The sequence below is a fragment of the Arvicola amphibius genome, chromosome 14 (assembly GCF_903992535.2).
Source record: "Arvicola amphibius chromosome 14, mArvAmp1.2, whole genome shotgun sequence".
In the NCBI taxonomy this organism is placed as follows: Eukaryota; Metazoa; Chordata; class Mammalia; order Rodentia; family Cricetidae; genus Arvicola; species Arvicola amphibius.
In genome coordinates, this window is record NC_052060.1 from 10,159,868 (window position 1) to 10,172,512 (window position 12,645).

A 12,645-nucleotide genomic window follows, 5' to 3' on the forward strand; every position below is an offset into this window, starting at 1 on the left:
TGTCTCTGCTGTCATCGTGCATGGGGCAGAGAGTGCTATATAGGCTGGCTTGGATCAATGTATTTGACAGTTTGATACTTAGGTTTTCTGGTGACAGGAAGACAGGGCACCTTGGAGTCAGGCTGTCATTCCTTCCTCTCTGCTTCTACGGCAGTCAGTCTGACATACCCCCTTTTTGAAAGACTCTTTGTGGAACAGGCAGTGACTGACTCCCCTAAAATTCCAACATCTGTCTGTGGCGACATCTCAGACTCTCCTTTCAAATGTCGACTTGACACTCTTGGTTCAGTCCCTTGATCATCACCTCACAAGGATCCAGTTCCTGACTCTGGCACAGAGCGATCCCTCTTGCTCTCACCCATCCACAACTCAGCCAATTGCTATGCTGCAACCTCCCCTGTCCAGCTACACAGCACTTCTTAGCTGCAAGTCACGAAACTTAACTCAGAATAGCTGGAGCCCCAGGTTCGGGCTCATGAAAACAGAAAAGCCTATGGGTGCAAAGCTTCAGGTATAATCCCCACAATATCATGGAGTCTCTGAGTTTTTCTCTCTCCCTTTCCTCAGTTTTGATTTTTCTTTTTCAGAGAAATCGGGTTTGCCGAGTTTAATGAAGGCAGATTTGATAATATGGTGGGTGACAACGGCTTATCCCCAATGGCTACAGGATTATATATCTCCAGTTGTCATTTCTTGAGCACATGTTAGGTCCTGCACTGGAGAAGGCCTCTAAAGCAACCCTACTATTTATAACCCTCACCACCAGTAAATCCTACTTTGTGTCCACCTAAAATAACTGTAACAATAATCATAGTAATAAAAACCACAAGAGCTATTTGATCTGAAGATGATGCTGGTTAACATTCCAAGCCCAACTCCCCTCTTTGAAAGGTGAGGATGAGACTAGCTATTTATTATACTTCAAGGTGGCGAAGTAAAAAAAATGAGCAGAGTTGGGGACTGAGGACCACCCGAGTTTCTCCTAAACAACTTGTTTTCCTCTGCTCTGAGCAGCCTGCAGCTGCTCTGAGCCCCAGACCCTGATGGCAGGGGGGGTGGGTTTGGATGAGTCTGCAGCTGAAAGATCCCCAGAGCTAGGGCATGGCCAGAGCTGTATATAAGCTGCCCCTGAGCACAATAAAGGAGACATTCTTGTCTCAAGGATGTTCCCGAGTCCCATCTGTCTGTCTGTCTCTGTCTGCATTTGTGTGTTTTTAAATTTTCAGCCTAGGTCCCGTTGCGCGTGTTTAGAGCATGTACTGGGACTGGTGTAGTTTTACAGAGCAGGACCTGGCAGACAGGCTGGTCATCCCAGATTCTCCGGAGACATATGCAGGCGGAACATAACTGTTCAAGGCCATCCTGGGCAATTTACCGTGAGACACAGCCTTGAAATAAAACGGAAAATGTTTGTGCTGGGATGTAACTCAGTTACAGAGTACTTGCCTGGTATTCAAGAGCCACCCCCCCCCTGTTCAATGCCCACAACTGGCAAGAAAAATAAAAGGCAAGGGTAGGGTGAAATATTTATTTAAAGATAAGTAAAACAAAAAATTCTTGGAAGCTTTGACTGTTCTGAAGTTGTGTACATTTTAAATCTATCCTTAAGTCAGAGAGAGCTTCCTCTAGCACCAGGGAGGCTGCGTCTCTCCTTCCCCTCATTCCTCATTTTCCCCTGGGGATGTGAAGGGCAGGGACGGGAGTATGAGCAGGGAGAAAGGAATGCCATTGCTGTCTGCTCTCAGACTCTGTGCCTTGTGGTGGGAATCTACACTTACTTATTTCGGGGTCAACATCACCAATGAGGCTGTGCAGGAATCCATTAGTCCATCACTGACAGACTGGATGCTCCTCCCTCACCTTCCCTTCCTCTGTCTTTACCATCTGCCATTCTTCTCCAGCTAGATCCGAATATCTCGAGCAGCTCTGTGCATCTTGAAAGTCAAACAAAGAACACTCCATGAACGACATTTTGTTTTGAGCCCGTTCCCATTGATGCCACCATCCTTCAGAAACAATATTCACCCCTTGTCTGTTTTCTCCTTCTCATATTTATTCCCATCCCTAAGAGCAGCGCTTCTCAACCTGTGGGTCAAATGACGCTTTCACAGGGATTGAGCCTTTGGGAGTCCAGTGACTTTTTTTTTTTTTTTTTTTTTTTTTTTTTTTTTTTACAGGGGTTGCCTAAGACTGTCAGAAAATACAGATATTTACATTACAATTCATAACCGTAGCAAAATTACAATTATGAAGTATCAACAAAAATAACTTAATGGTTGGGATCAACACAACATGAGGAACTAAATTAAGGGGTCACAGCATTAAGAAGGTTGAGAACCACTGAGATAGAGGGACAAAAGGGCTTATGGGAAGACCAGAATGTTCTGAGAACACAAATTCCTATATAGAACTTCTCACACCGCTGGACTTGGGTGCAGTGTAGTGATTGTGTGAACTATATCTTATCACCTGGGGTGTGGGCTCTTGAAGCTAACACGTACCTTTAATTACTCAGTGAATAACCTGAGGAGGACCCGACAGACCCTTGCCAGTCTGGAAGCAAAGTACCACTCTTATGGCTAGTGTCCTTCTCGGCATCCCCCAGAACACACACACACACACACACACACACACACACACACACACACACACACCCTACTCCACATATAGTGACCATTGCAGGTTTCGTAGGACTTAGTTACATCAGTGAGGTTACTGTTGAAAGTTATAAAGGCATGCGTATGTTTAAAATAACCCCCAAACTTCCCCAAAGTAATGAACAAACGTCATTGGAAACAAAAAAAAAACACAAGGGGCAGGTTTGATTAGGTATGGTGGAGGTAATGAGTCAAATTTCAGCATCATCAACATAAGTAAGAAATACAGGGGGTGGTGTTAGAGGAAGGGGCACAAATAGCTTCCGTGAGGGCAGAAGGGACATCAGTGCCACCAGCCAGCCTACTGCTTCTCAGACTGAGCCCTAAAAGGCTACGTGATGTAACAAATGACTATGAGTTCTTTCTTAGGGGAAGAGTGAGAGGCTGTTTTACTGGAATGTTCAGAGGCTACAAATGTGAAGGGGCAGAATTTTGTGTGACTAATTTAGATGGATAGTCAACAGATCAACCAGGACTCCTGGGAGGTAAACAATCCTATCAACTTGCTTGACATCTTGAATTAAACCAGCCACCCTACCCCCATGACTAAAGGTCTCTAGAACGATTGCAGCCTTTTGGAAGATAATCTGTTCTTTATCCAGACTAAAGTCTTCATGCAGATTCAAAATGTGAGACGACAAAGGAAATGACAGATAACTGTGACCTTCCGATCGTGTATCTATGCATGCATTACCTATGGCAGGGTCTTGCTAGGTAGCCCACGTTGGCTTTGAACTCCACACCCTCCTGCCCCAGCCTCCTGGATGGAGCCACGACACAGGGCTCTTGCCAGATTCTATTTTGAGTTGTCTAAGGATGACTCTTAGGACTTGTCCTTTCCTGGATTGGTTCATCATGCCCTCCACGCTGTCCTTTGGAAAGTATAGCTTTTAGTTTGCCGTCTTGACTTTCCACAGGGCTTCTGATCCCCACGGACTGGTGGGGACTCATCGTAGACCTTGGTAGGCTGGAAGCGGAGTCCTTCTCTGGTAGCCAGTGTTTTTCCCCACCCAAACACACATCCATGGGGTGTGTCCCTGGGCTGAGAAAGCTGAACCCTAAAGGTGAATGAGGATAAGACAGAAAGTCCGGAACGTTCCGAACTCAAGGATTTCACGTTATCTACATCATGAAGTTTACTTTTTATCTCTCGATTCAATTAATTTTCTTGAAAAGAAGCCTGGGCGGAGGCCAACAGTGGAGGAAAGGGATGTCACCGAGCCAGGATCTGGGAATGATCAGCTCCTTATGGTTTTAAGGACAAAGTGCCAAGATCTCAAGGATCTGAACTCCAGAATAGCAGTCAAGTTCTTTGCTTGACCGTTCCGCAGCTGAATCCTGACTGTGGTTCTCAACCTTCCTCAGGTTGTGAAACTTTAATACAGTCCCACGTTGTGGTGAACACCAAGCATAACATCATTTTCCTTGCTACTTCATAACTGTAATTTTGCTAATGTTATGGATCATAATGTAAACATCTGTGTTTCCCGATTGTCTTAGGTGAGCCCTATGGAAGGGTTGTTTTACTCCCAAAGGGGAGGTGACTCACAGGTTGAGAACCTCTGGGTTATAGAAACCGGGATGTAGATCTACAGAACACTTGGCTCGCATGCAGGGGGCTTTAAGGCAGAGCCTTGACACACAAGAGAACAAACAAAACAACAAACTCGGTTTGGCACACAGCCTGAAAGCTGAGGAAGGAGAATAGCGAAGAGTTGTCCAGGTGAGTTCCTGGCCAGGCTGGGTATCAGAGTGTGTCCCCGTCTCAATCTCCCCTTATGGAAGACCGTCTATTAGAGGGGGAAAAGTTTACTTAAAGAGAACCCATCACAAACTTCATTTCTAAAGAAAAGGCCGCTTGCATCGCGCGCACAGTGTAGCAAGCGGGTACGTGAAGCATGCATCTGAAGGACCGCGGCTCTGTCAGCGGCGTCCGGTGGGTCAGCCATCAGCCGCGCGCCACTCCAGTCCAGCAGTGTCCAGGGACGCAACGAGCGCCCCTCCTCCAGTCCTGGGGTCCGAGTAGGGGCCCCTGCTGCTGCTGCGGTGGCAGGAAGTCCCCGCGAACTACAAATCGAGGCATGCTGGGAACATTCCCCGCTCCTCCCAGGAAATGTCCTTTGTCCAGCCCCACAGGAAGCCCCAGCGAGGAGGCAGCGGGCAGCTAGCCCGAGTGCCAGCCCGCGGCCGCTCCGCCGCCGCACCAGGCAGACGCGCGGGCGCCTGGCTCCGGCATTGCGCTCGGAGCCGCCCGGCGCATCGCAGGTAGGAGCGCCTTTGCGTCTCGGCGCGCCCGCTTCGGGGATGGGGAGCTGGGCACTGGGACTGACCATCTCGGGGGTTGGGATGTCTGCTGTGGCTGTGCTGCCGCGCGAAGCTGTGTCCCGCACACTGGACCGCGGTCTTCCATCCCGTGGGCTCAGGAACCGTGGACGCATGAGGAGTCCTCGCATCCCTAAAGCGAGCACAGATCCCTTTGGGCTCAGCGGTGAGGGGCGGGGAGGAAGAGGTTGAGACTGCGCTGATAGAGCTAGTGGGACCGTCCCACGGACCACCGAAGGGGGCATCAGAGACCCTGGGAGACCAAACCCAGGGAGGAGCTTGGCAGGCGAGCAGAAGGTGATGGGCTTTGTGTGCAGCGGTGCACCGGCTGAGATCGCGCTCCCTTTGCCTGCTCTGTCAGCGCCCCCCAGCCCTGCTGTGAGGAAAGGGGATAAGGGTGGGGACTTTGCGAGCAGGTTAATTTGGGTCCTTGTGAAACGTTATGTCTGTTCCCTTATCCTCCCATCTGTCTTCCTGACTCAGATTATCGCAACCACTTACCGTTTAGGGGCTGCGTTCAGACCGGGCAAAAGGCACAATGAGGACCTGCGGATGGAAGGCAGGGCTAGGCAGCTGCTGGTGGCCCAAGAGAGGTCGTTGTCTGGCCTTTCTAGAATCCCCAGCTATAAATGTTCACGTTGGCTTGTCCTGGGCAGGTGGTGGGCAGAGCTGGAACCTGCAGCCAGAGGGCTTGTCGAGGCTCAGGTGGCCTTAGGGTGAGGCATATGTTGGGATGAGGGAGGGGGAAGAGAGGCAGTGTCACACGGGCCCTGGGTGTACCTTACAGTCAGAGGACACAACAGCGGGCCTCTAGAATGGGACTTTACGACTTCCTCCGGGACTTTCCATGATTTCCCATTTTCTTGCCCCCCCCCCCCAGTGAATCAGCTGCCCCTCCACATGAGTACGAGACATACTTTAATTTGATGGCTCTGTAATCCTGCCTGTTGAGTCAGGCACAGTTCGCTGTCAGCATTCCCAGAGAGTGGGTCTCTTCCCAAGAGACTGCTGTGGTAAACACGGTGAGACAACCGCTAGAAAGTCCGTGGTCTCTGAGGGCTGTGGTGGACAAGTGGGCAAGTTTGAACACAGCTGGAGCCAGAGCCTGTGGGGATATTCACCTGTCTCTGTTGACTTCCTGCCCTTCCACGGATATCCAGATGTTTAGCCCCTCCCTTAAGGAAACACATCATTATTACTTCATGTACAATACACTTTAAAGCCAAATGAATGCCTCTTGAGTAGGGAGGAGGGATTACCTAAAGTTCACAGGAGGAAGGATGCTCTGGACCCTGGGTAATTGGCTTGAAGGGGGAGACAGGTTTTCTACCTGTGTTACTAGTTAAATGAAACCTGAACGAAGTTGGAATGAACTAACTGGCAGTGTCCAGGCAGCCAATGTTATTAGGATCAAATGAAGAAAGAGGCTTTTTATTGAAAAAAGTCTCCAGTTGCTCACACTGACTACGTGTGTTGGAGGTAGGAGCCTTGGAGGGAAGTTGACGGCCCAAGAGAGAAGGACATAACCTGAGATTGAACCAAGGGAATGTCCAAAGACTGCCTTCTAGGGCATGCAGGAGACAAACATGATGTCATTCAAAAACTACTGGAGTTAGGGAGCAAGTGTCAAGAAATCAGAAAACTCAGAGTTTGGAGCTGGAATGAAGGGACCAGGGTGACCTCACTGGAGGCTGCATGTCTGAGGCCGATGGATTTGCATAACATTTCCTTTGCCTCCTGCCAAAAGCTCTTTGGATTTCTCCAGAATCTGCTTGTCTGCCTAATTTTTTTAGTGTCCTGGGGGAAGGAAGGAGAAAGTGTCAACGTTGGTTACTAAAAAGGATACAGTAAGACAAGAAAGAACTTGTCTGTTTCCAAAGGGAGAAAGCACAAAGCCCCGGTGGCATGCAGAAGTCCAGGTTGCAGCTCCGTGTGGGTGACTTGAGAGCCATTTGAGACGTTCCCTCTAAGGCATTGCTTCTCCTTTCTCCTTTGCCTCTTGGCAGGTTTCTGAGTATACCATGTGCCATTAGTGTTCATGTAATTGACTAAGCTTAACAACTAAATTTGGCATTCAGAGTTCTTGACATATCCAGGTTCCGCCCACTTCTCTGTTGTTTCTACGTCATCTACTGGTCTCTTGCAACAAACAACTTTCATCCCAAGATGCAACACACATTCTTGAGCATGGGTTACTCAGGTCAACCCACAGGCCTGCAGCATATTCCCACACTGCCTCTCATTATTTTTTGTTCCAGTCCGTCACTCCCTCATAGGAGCCTTTCAAGAATTCCTAGTTGGTACTAATCTTATCCTCATCACACTCTGCGTTTTGGTGACATCCCTCCCAGCCTGTGAGAACTCTCGTCTCCTTCTCCCTTTCAATTGTCAACCCCTTGAGGACAATGATTTTTTTTTCTGCCTGATACTTTATAACAGACGCACGAAGGATGTTTGATTTGAAGTTCATAAATAAATGAGAGCAATGAAAGAATACACAATCTTGTCTCTATTTATAGATCAGGTCTTATGAAGTCTGAGCTGTGCAGCCAAGGATGACTGAACAGCTCCACGGCTCTCATCCTTGTCTTCATCTTGTGAATGCTGAGATTAGAGGTGTGTTTCAGGACACCTAATTTTATGCCATACCAGGACTTGGTGCAAACTTGGCAAGCCCTTTACCAACTGAGCTACATCCCTGGCCCACGTACGGCTTATTTTATCTCTTACTTGGTTTCTATAGTAAAGTTACAGAATCTCATAGACTTGGGTGGACTCATTGTGACAGGAAATAAAACCTCTAGGTTGCAGCATGCCGAAACCTTTCTTTTCTTCTGGCTCAAGAGACTCTGAAAGCATTTATCATGGTGTTTAGTAAAAGATGTTTGTGAGAACCATGTCATTGGGCTTCTTTGCCAACCTGAATTTCAAACTCTAGCAACATATGGAATGGATTAATACAAGTGTATAGCCAGTTATTTTTGTAGGTCTACATGGAGGAAGGTGATTTTCTTCTCAGTATTAAAGTGTTTATGAGAGAGAAGGCAAGAATCCAAGGACTGCCCTGCTCTTTGCAGTCGAGGCAGGCATCGAACATGCCTCTTCCTTCTTACAGACTAAGCTGTCTATTAGGGCCAAAATGTAGCACATGGAAGAACAGGGCAGATTAAATCCTCAAACTTTGTTTCCTTCTCCCCAATGCTAAATAATTGAATATTTTCTTACTTTCTTTTCATGTGATTTATAACCATTACCAGTCATGAATACATTATTGAATACATCAGTGATCACACATTTGGGGTTGGGGACATGCATGCATTGGTTGGTACAGTGCTTGCTTTGCAGGTACAAGGACATGAATCTGATCCCCAGAACCCTTGTTAAAAAAAAAAAAAAGCTAGGCATTGTGGCATGTGCATGTAATGTAATCCTGGCACCAGGGAGACAGAGACAGGAGGATCCCTGAAGTCAGGCAGTCTAGCCTGCTTGGTGAGTTCCAGTTTATTGAGAGACCTGGCTCATATGGGCAGCACCTAAGTGATCACACCCAAGTCTGTCCTGTGGCCTCTATGTACACGTGTTTTTGGATGTGCACCTCCACATGTACACGGGAGAAACCAGACAGTTTACATGTGTTGCCTTATTTCATCTGATAATTGACGTTATCAGATTATCTCCATTCTAAGAATGAGGAAACCAGAAGACAGAGCGACGTCAAGAAGCTTGCCTGGAGCCCTAGATTCTGCCTTGGAGATGCACTGGAATGTAGGTCCGCTGATCACAACAGCTTTCAGAACTGTTTCTGTGGGAGGGACTTGTTGCCGTCCTTTCTTCCTCTAAAGCCCTCCACATTTGCAGGTTTCCAGCCAGGAACATCGTTGGGCTTATAACATCATCCTACTGGTGCTCCTCCTGAGAAGCAAAGTTTTTCCTTTGCAAGCTAAACAGCAACAAGAATTAACCACATTTTTTCTTGTCTTTAATTTCCTATGGCCATCAGTTGCAAAGACCAAATTTAGATAGAATCCTTAAGGCCTCTGGGCACAGAACTTTGCCCAGAACCCTTCTTCTTCTTTGTTTTTTTGTTTTCTTCCAGCCTATCTGAATTCTTCTCTGTCCTCTCCAGGCTAAGTCTCTTCCCTTCTGGGTAGGCTGGCTTGGTCACACCAGGTCATCCTTAGCTCTCCTTCAGTCTCCACGGCCTGGAATGCCTGGGTTTCATTGGCATGACAGGGACTGCATGTCCAGAACAAAGCCTGGCATGTGGCGGACTTTCAGAAGTCTGCTCATGGTGAATCGTTAGTCATGGGTAAAATGCAGAAATGGAGGTATGGAGCATTTTAATATGAGCAGGTAGCTTTTATTGTAGACAGAAGACAAGAAAGAAATTGCCTTTCTTAGTTATCATTCATGTTTTCAACCCGACTGGCTGCTGAGACCTGGCTGGAAGGATGCAGAGCAGAGCCGTGCTTCCGTGTGTTTGTGCCAACACCATTCCGAATGATGGTGGAGGTTGATGATTTCAGGTTGGGTGGGTGGGGCCGCTGCTTCGTTCCTACTCTTGCCCTTGCTGGCCTGTTCACCTTCACTGGGACTAGGAAAATAGGAAAAAAGCCTTTTTATCGAACATCTGAGAAAATCATAGGAGTTCTCTGAGTGCCAGTGGGGAGGGAAATACAGAAAGGAAAGATGAGTGAGGAAGGTTCTCTGATAGCGCCTCTGGGAGAGTGAGGAGGGACTTGGGCTTTCATTCAGCAAGTATGGATGCGGAGCAGCCTCTCTTCCATGAGTGGACAGGGCTGTCCGCTGTCACGAGATTGAACCTGCCTTCCCACAGGCAGTTCATGGGATAGCCGTGTCTATCTACCCAGCAGGTCATGTTCTGCGCATTCGCAGGTTAGGCGTGGCCTTTCTTCAAGGAGGCGTATTACATACATGTGGCCTTCTGCGACCTTTGCCAGGATCCTGCCGTGAATTACAAGGCAGCAACCATTCTTCCTGGGTTTTATTTCTAAGAAATGTCACGCATTGCCATGTGGTTAACACATTTCCTTGACGCTTGGTGAAGGGCATTACTGAAACGTCTGCTCTTCCCAGTTGTTGACGGTTTTGCTTTTCTGTCATACTTGGGAACCTTGGTAAAGAATCACATTTTCTCCCTGGGCTTTTTCGGTAACCTCTCAGCAGATACTAATAAAGATTTCTGGCAATTGGTGGGTGCTGTTGAAAACCGGACTTCAATATAAATCCATTAGACATAATCTCTAGCAACACAGAACCGCAGCTTTACTTCTGAGTCTTTCAAACAATGTCCAGCGTGGCAAGAAGAGGGATGAGTTGGGTGGCCCATGGTCCGTTAGTGCCCTAGGTCATCCAGACTGCTTTTATGGATTTGGGGGTGTCTCTTTCTTGGTAGCTGCTTCAAGGCTAACAGAAAGACAATGAGGAGAGCATCAGGAGGTAATAACTGTACAACTTTGTGGGGAGCATGAAGAGACAAAGTGGCAGGAGGAAAACTCTTATATCAAGATTAATAGGAGTTAAGAGGCAGTTGGACAACTGACTGGGTCGTGTACTAGAGTTCTGTAGTGTAGAAGGAACGGCGGGCTGCATCCCGCCACCCGGCTAGCTTTACACCCGAAATAATTACACGGAAACTGTATTCTTTTAAACACTGCCTGGCCCATTAGTTTCAGCCTCTTATTGGCTAATTCTCATATCTTGCTTTAACCCAATTTAATAATCTGTGTAGCACCATGAGTTGGTATCTTACCGGGAAGGATCTTAGCCTGCGTCTCCATCTCGGAGAGGAGAGCTATGGCATCTGCCTGAGACGTCTGCCTGACTCTGCTTTCTTTCTCCCACAATTCTGTTCTGTCTACTCTGCCTCCCTAATTTTCTGTCCTATTAAAGTGCCAAGACAGTTTCTTTATTAACCAATGAAAGTAACACATAGACAGATGACCCTCCTCCATCACTGTAGAAGGAGAGAGTGACTGTAATCAGCTGCTTGTTAAGCCAGACTCCTGCCTAAGCAACAAGCACCAGGAAACTGTGTAAACGAAGTCGGTTAAAATCAGTGTCCGAGAAACGGATCTGAACAAAATGTGCCTAAGATGTATTTCTTGCTCTTACGTGTGATGAACTTTGTTTATTTGCTTTCAATATTAACAATACCATCTATTATTTAAGGAGCAAAAGTAATATCTTAAGTAAAACAACAGTTTTGGTGAGAAACAATTTGGTAATATAAATTTTTTTTTTTAAAAAATGGGACTATTACCTTAAGTGACCATAACCAGTATTTGAAACCACGATAATATATATTTCTGTTAACACCAAATTGTTATACCTATATTCCAAGAGACAATTTAATTGCAATTTGTATTTCCCAAAAAGGAATAATTTTTAATTTCCAATTTGAACATACTCCAGACACAGTGATTGCTTTGCCTTATTTTCAATAGGTGCGTCTTTTAAACATTGATTTTATTGAGCTGTATATTTTTCTCTGCTCCCTTCCCTTCCTCTCCCCTCCCCTCCTACCTCCTACCTTCTCCTGTGGTCTTCATGCTCCCAACTTACTCAGGAGATCTTGTCTTTTTCTACTTCCCATGTGCATTAGATCCATGTACGTCTCTCTTCGGGTCCTCTTTGTTGTCTAGGTTCTCCAATGGGCGCTTCTTTAGAAGACTGGTTCTCAATCTCCCTGATGCTGTGACCCTTTAGTACAGTCCCTCATGTTGTAGCAACCCCTGACCATGAAATTATTTTGTTGCTGCTTCATAACTGTAAGTTTGTTACCATTCTGAATTATAATGTAAATATTGGATATGCAGAATATATGTGACCCCCCAAAGGAATCAGGACCCGCAGGTTGAGAACCACTGTTCTAGAACATCCTGAGTTACCACCTGAGTCAGTGGCTGCCGTGTCAGTAAATGATTCACCTTACAGTCTTCTAACCCTAACCCTATTAACAGAACTGTTAAAAACTGCCTTCTCCTTCCGTACACTTAACCAACAGATATGAACGATGAAAGCAGTCAGCCATGCCAAATCTCTAAGAAATAATTTACAACATAGACTGAATTAACAACAAAAGCTAGCGTCAATCTTTGCTCCTTCTGCAGAAGGACAAATCTCCAGGTCACCACACACAGCAGCAGTAAGCATATTTCTTAATATGATTCTATTTAAAAATAGATTGACTGTTTAGAGGCATAATTTATAAAGCAGATAACCAAATTAAATGAGCTTTAGCAGGTAATGGCTTTGGGGATTTCTTAGAAAGCATCAGCAAGCTTCATTGTCCAAGCCTCTGTACTGCTTGTAGGATCCAGGTTGTAGGCACTGACCCTGGATCTCTCTGTGTGGAGATTTGATTATGGTCTCAACGGACCACAGGTGAGCCCAGGTGGGAGAGAATCTCCTCATCTAAGTCTTCTCTTCCTGAAGAATCCAAAGCCTTGGAATATCATTTAATAGAATCATTTGTTGACTCTACAGATATAAAACCAACTGAAAGATACTCCTAGGAGATGCTGAATAATTTGCCAAAGGTGTGAGTTTGATAACAGAGTATCTGGCAGCCTCCTTTAATGGGGGAACCTGAGTGGTTAGGGTGTAGATGCTGGAATGATCTTTTGCTAAGAGGAAGAGTTAA

At 46.4% G+C, this 12,645-nt stretch overlaps 1 protein-coding gene across 1 annotated transcript in view; it reads left to right on the forward strand.

Moving 5' to 3' along the window:
* The first annotated feature begins 4,810 nt into the window (after positions 1-4,810).
* The window catches only part of Znf697 (zinc finger protein 697), a 34,643-nt gene continuing 26,808 nt past the window's right edge, over positions 4,811-12,645 (forward strand). The window contains exon 1 of the mRNA XM_038312052.1: positions 4,811-4,922. The gene's annotated coding sequence lies outside the window, so the exon portion shown is untranslated. The remainder of the gene's footprint in view (positions 4,923-12,645) is intronic.